At 40.9% G+C, this 11,584-nt stretch overlaps 1 long non-coding RNA gene across 1 annotated transcript; it reads left to right on the top strand.

Annotated features, from left to right (window-relative positions):
• Positions 1–643: 643 nt before the first annotated feature.
• LOC119745317 lies at positions 644–10,943 on the top strand. The gene is made up of 3 exons (XR_005273612.1): positions 644–683; positions 8,269–8,445; positions 10,270–10,943. It is a non-coding gene; the product is annotated as an uncharacterized LOC119745317 (long non-coding RNA).
• Positions 10,944–11,584: the final 641 nt, after the last annotated feature.

Here is an 11,584-nt window from a genome sequence, read left to right as displayed (position 1 = left end):
AGAATATTGCTTTGCATTTAAACATCATACAGACATGGAGCTCATAATGTAATACAACAGACTAGTGGTGCTACACAGAATATGTACAATTATAAAAAACAGCACTTTATTTGGTCTTCAAAAAATGGTTTCTACATTATGCAACATGTATCAGGCCTGCAACTTTTCCTCGGATCCGCTGATTTCCTCGTTTTTTACTTTTTACTCATGACAAATTGAAAAACACTTTACAAAGTCTCGTGTGGTTGGAATTTCCTTGTTTTTTAATCTAAATTTCCAGTTGCATGCCTGATTTATGCACAAAGATTGGTATACATTTGGAATCAGATGCTCCTAATGCATAACTTGCAGCTTTGTTGATCTGTTACTTAGGCTGTGTCTGAAACGGGCTTCTAGAGCTATGGCTACGGCTATTGTCAGATTGTTCCCATGTAATTGTTATGGGTGAAGACCTAGACAATAGCCCTAGTCATCTTATTGGCTCTAGCCATATCAATTTTTTTAATCTGTTCATTTGTGCATCAGGTCTTGACCCACAAGATAACCATTCCACCAGCACCTCTGATGTACCGGTGACTGGTGCTGCCATAACGGATCCTTATCACTATCTGACGCAACAGCACTTCACCTCGGAGATCTTCAAGATTGAGATCCAAAACCTCCCAAGACACTTTGGATGTGCGGTGAGTTTGCTCTCTAAGCATTCAACTCTCGATAATGATAATCGGGCGTGGATCCAGGATTATTTTAAACGGGGGGCACATCGTTGGAACATTTGCTCAGAGAACTATGCGAGCGCGGGAAATTTTGGATTATAGATGCTCTGTAGTGCAATCTGAGGCGATTCCTGGCCCCTCATACCGCGACTTATTTGAGCAAAACGTTTTAAAATATATGGATTTTTCATTGGTTTAAAATAAACTCTTACTATTTACAAACCTAAGTTTCTTCTGTTCTTCACTTGATAACCATGTATTTTTCGTCTGCATATTTTTGTGCATTATATTAGTAAAAAGGAATTTTATAGACTTAGTTTGTAAACTGTTGCAAGGATGCTTTCTAATGTATTGTTTCAAGTTGAAATGTTCAGAACAAACCGCTTGAACATGTACATTCAGTACATGTTACAGAAATGTTCTTGGGTTTAATTCAGTCCAGTTTCAATTTCAAGAATAGGGCTTAGTTATACATGTACAGGTACATGAATTTGTAATGTACCATTGGCAGATTGGCGGCGCAGCAAGACAAATTGTATAAAACTCTCATCGTAGTTTGTACACATGTGACTGGTCTCTTATAGTACAGTAAATAGCCATCGGGCCTTTGACGCCATGATTGCAATTCCCATTTAGTACGATACATTGTGAAGGTGTTTTCGTCATTTTGTTACATAAAAAAATACAGTAGATAATTGTACATTGATGACGTTGAGAAATAGACATCCGGAATTGGTGTAAAGCCTACAATGGTCTCGTATGTCCTCTGCAGCAAAACGTCTATTCAATTTGATTTCTCGTTGCTAAAGATAGAATTCAAGAAAGTTTGTACAAATATTTTACACTTTATTTGGTTTTCAAAAAGTATTTGGTGTTTGTATTTGGAATCAGATGCTCCTAATGCATAACTTGCAACTTTGTTGATCTGTTACTTAGGCTGTGTCTGAAACAGGCTTCTAGAGCTATGGCTACGGCTATTGTCAGGTTGTTCCCATGTAACTGTAATGGATGAAGACCTAGACAATAGCCATAGACATCTCACTTGCCCATATTAGACTTTAAAATAAAATAGCAATTTAGTCGTTTTTTCTTCTCTAATTGGAGTTGGTCTATTTAATCTGTTCATTTGTGCATCAGGTCTTGACCCACAAGAGAACCATTTCACCAGCACCTCTGACGTACCGGTGACTGGTGCTGCCATAACGGATCCTTATCACTATCTGACGCAAACAGCACTGCACCTCAGAGATCTTCAAGATTAAGATCCAAAACCTCCCAAGACACTTTGGATGTGCGGTGAGTTTGCTCTCTAAGCATTCAACCCTTGATAACGATATTCATACAGTTTTGTGCTCTTGTAAGAGTTCATATTGTGCTCCATGGTTGGGATTTCTTAAGGTCTTTTTATGCATCAGAACTGATTAAAAGGCCATTGAATGAATTTCATTAGCCTCATCTTTATATGAAAGTAATGGTTAACAACTAGATACTAGGTATTTTTTTCCCCAGTTCACTTTTTACAATGCCAGTACACTTTAAGAGTTGTTTCTAATGTAGCTGTGAAGTTGAACTAGTTGTTTCACATTTACAGCTTTGGGCTTTTCTGTGTAATATGAACCTAACATTCATTGCATTGTGCGTTTATACATGTACAAAGCAGTTTGTACATTAAAGCATCTCATTGGCTGCATCATCATGCCATGTGCTAAATGAGCGCAACAGTCGCATCAAACTCGACCAAAACACTTTTGTAATTTTTTTGTCATCAAACAGCAGTGGCCCTGAAGTTCCAGCTCATGACATCACTGCACTGTTTCGTGAAAATATTTAATCGCCTGGAACATCCTAAGACTTAAAACGCAGAGGTGGATTTCATAAAATCAAAAACTGAAATATGTTTCAAAGGCACCTAAAAAATTACATACTTACTGTGGAAAAATGTCGGGTGTATCCTATATGTTAGTGCCAATATGTGTATATTTTCACACTGAAAAAGTAATAAAAGAAACTTGTTCTTTTAAACATACACGAAAAGCTCATTAAAGTAACAATTAACATAGGCCCTAATGGGATTTGTAATTTTTGAACCACTTGCATACATACATTGAATGAGTTCCAGCTGTTCGCTTCACTGATAGTTGGTTGCAATCTGCTCTGGGCCTGCACATTACTGATGTCATGGCAGGTTCAGGTATTGGCAATCTGCTTAACTAAAATACATTTGAACTCCAGCATCCTGTGCTTTCAATATTTCTTGACATCAAATCTACTTGGCATTTCAGTGAAGAAGATGTATGAAAAAGCCTTAAATCTGCTCTACAGTTTAAACACTACACAGCTCCCCTTACGTGGATGGCTTGCACTCATCAGTTACCAGAAAACATTGTTCTTGACAACTTTTGAACGATTGACTCCTTTCTGGTTCTGGATGTGCATACTGCTGCCCTTGTGCTGATGGCTCGGTGCCAGTCAGCCCAGGACATTGTTCCTGAGTACTTGCAAGTGACTGCTGGCTCTCTGCTGGTTCTGGATGTACACACTGTTCCCCTTGCATGGATGGCTTGCAGTCAGTCAGACTTGAGCATTGTTCCTGATGAGAACTTGCAAGCGCTGGGGTCCCTGCTGGTTCTGCATGTACCTCAACATGCACTTGAACATGCTGCTGACTGTGCATGGATGCCTTGCTGCTGCCTTGCCTGGAACATTGTTCTTGACAGCTGTCCAGTGACTGCTGACTCGCTGTGTGTTGTGCATGCCCTTGGCTTGGTGGCTTGCTGTTGCTTGGCCTGGCAGCACGGTGCTCTTGGTCATTTTCTGCCTGTGGAATCACATGAAGCTCAATGTGCTTCCCTGTCTGCGATGGTCGGCTGGGATTCCGTCTTGGGCAGTAACGACAGCACAGTCTGAGGAATGAGAAAGCCTTGACTACAGCTTCACGATAGTCAGCATTTGTGGCACTGTAGACCAGGGAATTGATTGAGCTATTGATAAGTTGGAAGATCGCTATGCATGTTATCAGAATATTAAGTTTTTCTCCAAGTTTTAGAAATTCAACAGCCTGGGAAGGCACGCTTTTAGAATAAGTCTCTGCCACACTGAGAATAATTGAAGCTGCAGTGTTCAATGAGTTCAGAATGAAGAAAACAGCAGTATTGATGATAACCATACAGAGGACCTTGCCTGCTCGCTTGGGACAGTTTGGCAACAGGGCTGATTGCTTGCGTACTTTTACTACTAGATAGATGTACAAACCAAGAGTTGCTATTAAACAGACAAAGTTGATAGTGGAATGGGTCCAAAAGATGATGTCAGTGAAGACGTACTGTGTTATTGGTAAGAATATCAGAATCACACCAACAATAATTGTTGGCACCCAGAGTCCTGCTGATATCTTTGCTGCTCGAGATTTAGAGGCTTTTTTCTTGAACGTCAGAGGATTGCGCACTGCAGAGAATCTCTCAGCCGCTATGGTAACCACAAAGCAATTAGAAGCATCAATGAACATGTTCTCCACACTTGTGAATGCTTTTTGCCCTAAAAAGCTGTACTCTATGGGTGACCACAATGCATACATAAATTCAGTCGTGAGAAAGAGCAAGTCGGCCACAGCCAGATTAGATAAGTAGATGTTGATGATTGTACGCATGGACTTCACTCGAATGACTGTGAAAAGAAAGACAAAGTTTAAGAGGAGGCCAATTGGCACAATGATTTCGGCACTTAACCATATTATTTGATTACTTCTGTCTCGACTCTTGTAATAGTTCTCAAGATGCTTTTGTAGTTCATTTGATGGAGTGGAGCTGTTTTGGTAGCCATCATCCATACTTCATGTACAGTGTAGCATTGATCTGCATATCCAACATTTCATTCAGATACAACAATACAACAAAGTGTGTGATACTGATCACTCAAGTTTTATACCAAAGGAATACATGTAACACCTACAGAAATGGGTAGTTGAAACTGAAAGTTCATGATACTGTGTCCCTTTCCCCCCGCTTTCCTCTAAGACATATTGTAATGCACGTGACATATCTCATGACAGCAGTAGCTGTAACCAAAGAAGACAACTCAGTTTCGTTATTACTGGCATTGACATGAAATCTGAGAATTAAATGGGTTTCAGTTTTAATTATTTGCTCCAGATTATACATTTGTTCATGCAAGTGTTTAAATTTGTTCATGTTACTGATTATGGAAAGTAACACCCACACGAAACTTTGTTAATCACCAACTGCAAATTTTGCATTGGTATAAACAAGTAGGTAATTAAAAAAATGACAATTTTCATTATTAAAAATACATGCTGTATTTGCTTTTCAAAATGCAACAATGTCCTACTCTTGGATATTGACTTATTTAAACATACTTGTCCATTAATTCATTCAGTGTTTCCTTTCTGTTTGATTATCAATTTGATCCGACAAGGAATGAAGTTAAACAGTTTTCATTTTTACATCACAAAGTGATTTTTTTGCTCATCTGCTGCTATTTCTTTCTGTCTGAGGCTGTTGGTTGTCATTTGAAATCAGTCTCTGCCTTGCCTGACAATCAAGTTGATGTTGTCATATTTTGTTTTGTTGATGGAACATCTTTGCAAGACAGTTTGCAAGGGCTAACTACTTGGTCTGAATGTGAACCCAGAGCCTTCTGCTTAGAGTGCAGGCATCTTAACCAACTCCACCACCAAGCTTGCTGAAGTCAGCTGGCTGATTGGAATCTTGTTGAACAGCAAACTGCTGCAGATATCCATGTACATGGAGTGGTGCTGATAATCAGTAGTGTACGTAATGTAGGACTCCACGAGCTAACTACTTGGTCTGAATGTGAACCCAGAGCCTTCTGCTTAGAGTGCAGGCATCTTAACCGACTCCGCCACCAAGCTTGCTGAAGTCAGCTGGCTGATTGGAATCTTGTTCAACAGCAAACTGCTGCAGATATCCATGTACATGGAGTGGTGCTGATAATCAGTACATAATATAGGATTGGAATCAGTCACACGACTCTAGCAGGTTTGCTACATTGCATAATAATGGTGAAGATTTTGGCAGTAAGTGTGGGAAATCATCATTTAATACAATCAAAGTAAGGTTAAATTATGTTGTTTTTTCCTGATAAGAATGATATAATTACTGACTGTACAATTTGGATTGATGTCTAAGATGATACCTGCAGCGTCTTCTCCCAGACCAGTTTAACACCATCTACTTGGACTTCAACTGGCAGCAGGTGAAATTTTTCTCAGCAAGAGCTTTCACCAATACCATGATGTCTTGCATGTGCTTTTCCAGTCGCTGGATAGAATCAGGCTTCAATCCAACCGCAATGGCCGATGTGGTTCCTCGGAAGTCTGTAGTCTGCGCCCGGGCCTGTTTCTGTTCTTTGCGTTTTATTGCCCAGTTCTTGACTTCTTTGAACTAGATGAACTGCGGTCAACAAAATCGCGACAGGAGTGCCTCAGTCTCTCTTGCTCGATGCCATCTATGAATTGATCTTGTATGATGGTGTCAGGATTTTTGTATAGTCCGGGGTCTTGCTTAAGTAGTCAGTGAAACAGTCGCTGTAGCTCTACGCCAAACTGACGAATGGACTCACTGCCTCTGTTCCAAACACCAGCGCTGCAACTCTCCACTTGTTAGGGTCTCCCCATATGAGGTCTTTAAATACATCAGTGCCTCTTCGGCAGTCTCAACAGAGGACAGTAAAGGGTGGACCACTACCATCTGACTTCGGCGGAGTGAGTCCAGCAAAAACTGGCCATGTTGGGCCTCCGGATTGTGATAACGGTCATACACATGATTCATACATGTAGCTGTTACAAAGTCATCTACCAGCACGGACTTTGCATCGTTCCGTCCTTCGAATGAGGGGCATTTTGGTTATGGTGCCATCCCAACTTGGGGTGGCAGGCCACAAACGCCCGCAGGAGCTCCTCTGAGGGGAACCCGGTATTGGTCGGTTCTGTCTTGATCTGGACTCTGGTAAGCGGTGTGTACTCTCCTCCCACTTTCCATCCTCCTTCTGGAGGGAGAATGGCTCAATTCAAAATCGGCAGAATTAGTTCATTGTCCTAGTCAGTTCTGTGAATCAGCCCGGTGGCATTCACGTAGCACCCCTTCAGGCTTTGAAGGGGCAAACGCCCATCAACCAAGGAAAACTTCCTGGTTTTCTCCTCTGCTGGAGACTGTACTTTCACGTAGGTTGTCATCTTGACGACTATGATGTGACCTACGGATCCTCAAGCCCTCGCTACTAGTTGGCTGGCTGAAAGTACAGATCCCACTTCTGACACTTGTGGGTGGGGGGGGGGGTGTCAAGGGTGTTCAACAAGAATGCATATCGGACACCCAAGGTTCGGATCTCTGAAGTTTGTGCGAAGCACACAGGCCAACAGCGAGGCGATGGCAACATGAGGAATCAAGATAGAGAGAAGGAGAGTGCAAAATAATCAATTGTTCCCTAAAGTTTAACTGAGACCAAAAAAACAATAAGATTAAAAAATACTGAGAATAAAAATCCCATAAGGATGTGTGTGAATTGTTTTCGTTTTGCTGAAAGAAGGCAAGTCAGCAATTTTATATTAAATACATGTAGATCTGAACAAAATTGTTTGTTTCAGTCAAATTATTCTGTGTGAAAGAATGACAGTTATTTTCATCTGGCTTATTTCATTGTGTCACACTTAATTCTTGGTTACATAATCCCAGTGTTTCCAAGTAAATGTCATGGCCAATGACAGCACTGAAGGAACTAAATCTGAAGACAAATTTAAGTAAGCATCTTCCCTTTGCTTGTACATATTGTCAGTTATGAGCGTCAATAAAATCCTACAACCGTGCACACTAATGTAAAGTGACAAAATAACATCGCTGGAAGTGAAAGCTATATCTTTCAAACGAAACCCATGTTTACTAAAATTCCCAATGTATGACGTATGCCCACGTGATGGCGCATATAGGTGGTGTTTTGTGGCACTGACAGTTGCAAAATGATTTTTTTTTTTTTAATTATCCAGTCAGGTAAGACAAACACCTGTGAAGTCTCATTTGCATTGGTCTGCATCTCATTTCTATTTGGATGATTGTGAAATTTGAAATTGTGAATCAGAAAGTAGGAATCAACTTTAGTACAATTGGTTTTCAATTTCATCCATATAATTATTGATCTTCTTTTATATATGTGTAATTTTTTTGTTGCCCTTCGCTGAAGTATTTTACAAACACTGTACACTCGAGTGTTGTCTGAGGGCTTGCTAGAAAAAAAACACAAGCTTTCTTCGGGTTGGACACAAACCCCCAACCTTCTGCCTCCTAGTGCAGACGCATTAACCACTCGACCACTGAGCTTGCTGTGGCAAGCTGGCCATTCTGAGTCTGATGTAGCAGTGCTTAACCCAACTTTGTGTAGGAGGTCATTAGTTTGAGTCCCACCTAAGCCTTCGGACAACACTAACTGTACAGTGTTTGCTAAATATATCGGCCAAAGGCAAACAAAAATCCAATATAAAAAAGGATAATTTCCATCTCGTAATTTTTTTTTCCCTGCCCAGGTTCCCTGAAGTCCATCCAGATGATCCTTAATAAGACGGCAGACGGTACAGGCATAGACTCCAACACCCTGGCCTTACAGATGAAGGGCCATCCTGAGCTGAGGGACTAGCTCCATGTCGTCACCTCATGGGGGCCTTTGCCTGTCTACCCTGGGGTGGTCAACTCAGAATTACCTGGTAGGTACAGTGGACTCTGTGACCAAGTACCAGTGTTGTAGTCAAGTCACCGTCCAACATCTAGTCCAAGTCCCGAGTCACAAGCCTGGAGTCCAAGTCCAATTCTTGAGTTACAAGCCTCGAGTCCGAGTCACGAGTCACTTGTTCTTAGTTGTTCACCAATCAGCCATTCTGTCTTTTCAGTAAATCCCAGTGTATAATGTTGTGTGTACATGTTGTTTAGACCCAAAATGTGTTTTCCTTTTAACTCCCATCCCTACAAAAATCCTCCTCCATCCCTTCCCTCCATGTTTTATCATCCAAACATTAGTCCTCAATGATCCTTTCCCATCCCTGCGTTAGGTTTTTTCTTTTGATGAAATTACGTGACTCGAGTCATAAGTCACCAAGCTCGAGTTCGAGGAGTCATGGTCGAGTCCGAGTCCGAGTCTGAGTCATTTTCCAATGTGACTAAATTGAGATGCGCTTGCAGATCTCGGCAACTTTAGTGGTAAAAGGAGTGTTGAGTGAACTAGGGGCAAGTTGGATCTAGGACCAATGGTTGAATAGTGGTTGGTTGGTGACGTACGTAGCACATGCGCACTGAAATTACAGTGGGTACAACTCTAGTCAAACTATTGACATGTCAACAGCCGTGAGAAGATGGTGCTTGCACATTCGCTGAAGATTTGTTCAACACTTGATGTTTCTGTTTTATTTACACAAATAATAGCTTTTAAGCTCGGTGGTTGAATGGTAAGACATCTGCACTAGAAAGCAGGAGGTCATGGGTTCGAGTCCCACCCGAATGATTTTTTTCACTTTCGCTGGGGGGGGGGGGGGGGGGAGACACACTGAGTAAACAGTGTTTATACGTCGGTGAAGGGCAGAGCCTAATATTGAAATAGTGATTGCGTAGTTTATTATTTTATTGTACAATGGTGACAAAAGTGACAGAATCCTAAACTAACAAAGAAAAACTATGCCATGAAAGTGGAATTTAGTACTCACAGTTTTTGTTTTTCTGCCATTTTGTTCGATATCGTAGTTGATCCCCTCTGCCCAATGTTATGACAAATTGCTATTGATAACCAGCTATAAATCGTGGCCCGACCAGCCGCAGTAGGCTGGTCCGGAATAGTCGACTAGACTAGTCCAACCATCTTCGACTAGCGTGCGTTCCATCAGAGTTAGTCAAACTATAATTAATTACAATACCTCACCCACAGATTCTGTGTCTTGATTGGCCGAGAGCGAGTCACATGGTACTTTCTATTTTTGCTATCTTTCAGAGCACAGCCAAAAGTACTATACCCATAGCAACTAAAGTACTATACCACTAGCAACCAAAGTACTATACCCATGGTGTAGTTTTTGTGTGCAAATGTATGCTGGCCTGCGCATAGCGCGTATTGTTTCCAAGAGAGCGCGCCACAGAGTTGGATTCAAGCGTTTTGTGAAGGGGTGGTGTGGAAGAGTTCCCATCAATTTTGTATTGAAATAGAAGTTCATTTTAACTGTGTTCAGATTTATGTAATTTAAGGTATTAAAAACCTAGCAGAATCTGTGGGTGAAGTGTTATGAAACAAATATTGAATGCCTTATCTCGTGGTGAAGTAAAACTAGCCTCCGTCGATGATCCACAGAGCATTTAATTTTTCCTTTGCTTCCCCTCAGGGAAATAGATGTCCATTGATAACCTGAGGCGGCTAGGTTTACTACACCACTCGAAGCATTCCATATTTGTATACTATGGTCCTTGATTGAACCTGGTTCCATCTAATGGCCCCCAGTTTAGCCAACTTTGTGCGTACTGAATATTTCTTGTATTTATTCCCTCCACAGAGGAAGTACGGTACCTGTCCTCACGGAGGCTACGGTCTCGGACTGGACGATTCTTGACCTGGATCCTAAACCGAATGCATATCAGGGACGTCTGCTTCTACCCACGCTTCATAAAACGATGCATGCCATAGATGCGTCAACATGTCGCCTTCAATTCTTGATTCTAAGCATTGCTTAATATTTAGTGTGGGAAATCAAGATTAATAAGGGGTGGGGCTAGGTTGATCAAGTGGGGGGGGGGGTGATTGTATGCCCTAAGACCAAATTTCTAGAGATAATTATGCCATTGTATTGTAAGGTATCTCTTCAAGGTGCAGTTTTAAGCCTTCTTTACAGTTCGCTCTTTTAGTTTCAAGTAGTTTTGGGTTTTTTTTACCAAAACTCATAACAAATTGCAAGGGTTCAACCTAACATTTCTTATGAAATCTGGCCAAAACAGGACTTGCCTCCAAATGACTCGGCAATGCCCTACGATGTAAGATGAGTTTCAATCAGTGTTCAAAAATCCATTTTTATGAAGATTTGAGCAAAAATTACTGGTTTATTGATTGGAAAGAAGTTATCTTTTGTGACCGCAATTTCTCCCACATATTTGACGTGATTATCTGTTGGATGGAATATCTGACCAGAAATCGTGTTGGAATTGAGCCTCAAGTACTTTAGGCCCCCCCCCCCCCCAAAAGGCTCCAGTTTCTGGTATGCGCGCGCGTCACTGTAGCCATGCGCGACAGCCAACTTAAACAGTTTTTTCATTGTAAGATTTTGGTCTCAAAACCGCCCAACTCACTGGTTTGACTGGAATCCTGCTGCTACACAAGTTTAATGTGTTTTTAGATGGGGTTACTATCGAGTTTAAGCTTTATGTGGCCTCTGTAGGCTCACATATATTTTGCACTAAATTTAGTCGGGCACCATTTGCAGTCATCACCGACATTTGAAGAAAAAACAAATTTAAAAAAATGCCGCATCGCCGCACCAATTTTTGGGCAAGCTCCGTACCAGAAACCAAAGACTTATTTTTTTGGCCTCGGACAAGTATCCTGTAAGTTTAAAGCAATTAAAAAAATTTTGCCAGGATTAAAATAGAATACATTTTTAATAAAATTTTCCCGAAAGACGATTTCTCTAAAACAAAAGTCCTTTCTTAGAACTTTCTCATGTTTTCTTAAGAAATCCTTCTAAAATATTCTCAATAATAGGTACTTGTAATCAAGTGCTGAATACTTATCTCATTTCTCATTAAGCTGCACTATTTGTCAAATATTATCATAATTATATCACTTCAAGTATCTTTCTTTCCTTTCAACTGGGTATG

The sequence above is a fragment of the Patiria miniata genome, unplaced genomic scaffold, assembly GCF_015706575.1.
Source record: "Patiria miniata isolate m_02_andy unplaced genomic scaffold, ASM1570657v1 HiC_scaffold_7, whole genome shotgun sequence".
Taxonomy (NCBI): domain Eukaryota; kingdom Metazoa; phylum Echinodermata; class Asteroidea; order Valvatida; family Asterinidae; genus Patiria; species Patiria miniata.
The sequence above is the reverse complement of the archived record's forward strand: the minus strand, read 5'-3'. Positions and strand labels throughout refer to the sequence as shown.